The 4,209-nt window shown below is 38.9% G+C and overlaps 1 protein-coding gene across 1 annotated transcript in view; it reads right to left on the reverse strand.

The window, feature by feature from the left end:
* Window positions 1-4,203, reverse strand: part of GOLGA4 (golgin A4) — a 98,223-nt gene extending 94,020 nt beyond the window's left edge. The window contains exon 1 of the mRNA XM_008631950.2: window positions 3,957-4,203. The gene's annotated coding sequence lies outside the window, so the exon portion shown is untranslated. The remainder of the gene's footprint in view (window positions 1-3,956) is intronic.
* Between the last annotated feature and the right edge of the window lie 6 nt (window positions 4,204-4,209).

Raw genomic sequence — 4,209 nt, forward strand, 5'->3', positions numbered from 1 at the left:
GCCCGGTGTGGCCCGTGACTGCAGAAAAGGGGAAAGGGCCTGACAGCCGAGAGAAGGCTGGTACTGGGTTTCTGCTTTCGTTTGTTGTTGCTGCCATCATTGTTTGTTTGCCTTGTTATACATATATACAGACTAGTAAAGAACAGTTACTCCTTTTCCCATATCTTTGCCTGAATGCCCCGTAATTTCAAAGTTACAATAATTTGGAGGGAAGGAGGTAATATTTTCCAATCCAAGGGAGGTTCCTGCCCTTCCTTGGCAGACACCTGTCTTTCAAAACAAGACTCATGGATACTAATCCATAGCAACCGAAAAAAAAAATCTTCTGATAAACACATTCTGAACATAAATCACATTATTCTAGTACTCACCTTATTTCTGAAAGACTTAAAAAAACCCCCAAACACAGAAACAAACAACACACAAAAAATATTACCAAAACAGTGAAAATCTAGAACATCAAGAACATTCTGTTTTTAATTGTTTGATCAATTAACTAATCTGTGTTAAAATGGAAGTTTTCTAAAAAATATTTCATTTACTTTGTTGTCTAGACTTTTTGGGAAAACATTGGAATACAAAGTTTTTAATAAGCTCTACCCATAGCAGCCTGTCTCTTAAAAAAAAATGAGGATAAAATGGATTGGAACCAAATGGAAACTCATACAGTTCTACTCCTAGAGAGCAACAATCCCCTTCAATATACCTATGTATGTACATGAATCATACTGTGCCCTACAGATTTTTCCAGTGCTAAAGTAAATGAGGTAAACGGAAAAACTAAATTTCACTCGTTCTGCAGCACCTAGCACTACCAGAAACTTTGTAGTCTATAAGAACAGCTATGAAATGTGCATATGCTCACAAAAAACAGCCAGGAATTTTGAATGCTTGGTTTTTTCCCACTACTTGGTGAACATTATACGTACGCAAAAACCTTACAAGGAAAGTCTGATAGTAATCCCTCAGTAGTCCGATGAATTCTGTGAAAGATTTAAAAGATTTTGTAGATATATTCTAATAATTTCTGAATTAAAAAATTGGTGGACAGAAGATCACATACAAAAGGTCATTCAAAAAACCCCATCTTTTTTGCTTCTTTTCCTCTTGAAATTTTAAAAACCATATAAATGCTGAGATTGAAAACATTTACTTAATATGTATTTGTGTCTGTATCTGATGATGGAAACGGATCTTTAGTAGAAATTAAACTCTTAACAAAAGGGGAAGGACAAGACTGAAAAGGCCTGGCAGAAGGTCCTGTATGCACATCCAATAACTGTTTTGAAAAGCAAAACAAATAAAAAAGCAAGACTTACTCCCTACATTACAAAAGCAGTTTACACTTATCTTGCAATGTAGACACAAAAAGTTGATTTTCCACCTGTCACAAGGGAGTATTATAACACCCTTTTTCTGGGGAAGTGGGGAGCAAACAATTACTAACAATACTGGGAATCTCCAAAAGAAGAGGATCTACTACAGCTGGGGCGGGGGGGGGGGGGAGAGATATTCTGTTTGTACAATGAATTGCTGAGTGATGGTATCTGAACTGAGGAGATGGAAACTACTGGAAAGGAAGGACACAAAATGGAAACGACAGAAAAAATTTCATGAGGTTGTCAGAACTTCTTAAAATGCTCTTAAACCAATGAGTCTTCATCAGTAAACCAATTTAACAGTTAAACTAATACCTGTAAGTTATTATTTCCATAAAGTGAAGGTGGCAGGGATGAGAGGGAAAGGGAAAGAAGAATAGGGAGGACACAGAAGGGAAAACAGAGGAATGACATCAGGAATTAAGTTACACTACAATTCTACATGTGTGCCATCACTACTACATTCTTAACCAGAAAGTTCAATAATCATGAAACAAAAGATTCATGGGAAGATTAGAAATGCTAAAGTGTGGGACAAAAAAACCAGATATTCAGAACTGCACAGACAGAAAACATTGCAGAAGTAAACATATTTTTTCTCTCATAGAATTTGTTACAGTGACAAAATCTCTTTAAAACTATACACGTATTATTGTAGGAAGTTGACATTGTTCAAAGTATTCCATTTAACTGATTTACAGATTCATCCTAGAAATAATTTCTTAGGTGACAATCACTCAGAAAAGACCTAAGAGTCCACCCACAGAATGCCTTATTTGAGCAAAACAGTTTTAGAGAGAGATTTCCAGAGAAAAGGGAGAGAGTAAATCAGCAAGTTCAATTACATATGATAAGGGACCTATACTAACCTACTGCATAAAAAGACCACAGTGAAGAGAAAAATATTCAAAGGCAGATCCAGTGATACTTCATTCATTAATTTACTTATTTTTAGCAGAAACTCATCATGAATAGAGCAAACTTTATACTAGCTTCAGTAATAATTTAATCAAGGCATATTCATAAATAATTGTTCGTTTTGTAACCACAGTCATTTCATAACAAAAGTTCAAACATAACTTTCATTTTCTGGCTTCTAACTGAAGGTTTATAATGAAACTGTATATAACCTGACTGTTTAGCTGTTCATTAACAATGCTGAACTCAGAACTGCTACTGTGCCATCCTGTACCACTGCCTGTTTTAACTGCACTGTACACTGCTTTTCAGTCAAGTAAACAATTCCTCTTTCAAGTGACAAAAATGCATGCCTCCTCTCAAGGAGACATGCATTTTACTGCATCATTACAGAAAAGTGTGCAGTCTATGATATCAAAAGACTAGCAGTATGAAAATATCAACACTTCATTGTAGAAAAATGTACAAATGATGAAAAATAAATCCTCTTTAACAGCGATACATTAATAGAGAATCATCCGATACAGACCTAGGACATGCCACATTTCAGAAAACGCTACACAAACCCTCTGCTCAAGAATGAATAAAAGACTCCTCCCACCAGCTAGGGCAAACCAAAACAACCCAAGATGTTTTTAATTATGATTCTTCACAAAGCCCTGAAAATCAGCAAGCCAGTACTTTTTTTGGTCTTTTCTACAGATGGTCCATGAGAAACTTTCTACTTTGCCTCCCTTCAGTGAGGTCATCCTCTATTACTACAGAAATTAATGTGATGTTGAAAATAAGCATGGTGAGGTTATACTGTATGATCAGCTGAGGAAAGAGACTGTGAGAGTGTAGGGTTTCTCACATAGAAAATTATAAAACACTAATGAAATACAAGAAATGTTATACATCTACTTTAACAGATTTAAATCACTTACATATCCTTTTTTCTTTACTTTATGCACATCCACTTGAGCTTATTTTAGTAACACGTTTGAACTCTGTATAGGACTCTGGTGCATGTTTTTGCGTCTTACCACTATGCTTGTCATTTTAACAGTGCTTTTTCATTTCCATGTGATTTCCAACATACAAAATGCCATCTCCTCTAATTACCTCTACACTCTTTTAGAGGCACCCAGCACTTAATGACAGAGGTGTTGGAAAGCAAATTACTACCGGTCTGATCCCAAGTCTATCTCACAGCAGAATGTCATCAAGTTTCATGACTGTTTGTGTATAAACTGCAATATATGTAATAGTATAGTGATTTATTTTTTCCCTGTATTTTATCCTTAGGGATTATGATAGCTGCTTGTATTTAAATTTGGATATTACAGAAGTCTGGTCGTGTTTAGGACAGTATAAGCTAAGGTGCAAATGTCTGCAAACGATTTTTACCCATAAACCCTGCCTGGCACCCGTCCATGTAAATATTCCGAAACGCTCTTGTGGCATGTGGAAGCGGTGGGAGCTGGGCACACAAAAGAGCACGGCGGCTCCCACGGGCCCGGCCGGAGCTGATGCAGGCGAGTCGTGCTGCTGTTCTTCAGCGTCGGCCGCGGCCGACCGGAGCTCTCGCAAGGCCGTTCCCTGGGGAAGGCCGCTCAATAAAAACAAGCCCTAGCTAAAACCGGGAACGAAGCACAAAGCAAACGGTGTCAGACCTACCTCTCCCCACCACAGCACTGGGTCAGCCGGCCTGCCCGATGATAAGGGGGGGCGAGGCGGAGAGCGTGCACTGCAGTACGACACACTATAGAGAACGACCCCCCTCCCTTCGCTGCCTGCTGAGGAAAGGAGAAGCGGAGCGAAAGGAAGGTGCTGCTCCTTCGGACCGCCTTCTCGCCTTCCCTGAGCTGAAAGGCCGCCACCAGGCGCAGTCACCCACCCCGGCCTAGAGCTCCAGCAACCCGTCACCGGC

The sequence above is a fragment of the Corvus brachyrhynchos genome, unplaced genomic scaffold (genome assembly GCF_000691975.1).
Source record: "Corvus brachyrhynchos isolate BGI_N302 unplaced genomic scaffold, ASM69197v1 scaffold264, whole genome shotgun sequence".
In the NCBI taxonomy this organism is placed as follows: Eukaryota; Metazoa; Chordata; class Aves; order Passeriformes; family Corvidae; genus Corvus; species Corvus brachyrhynchos.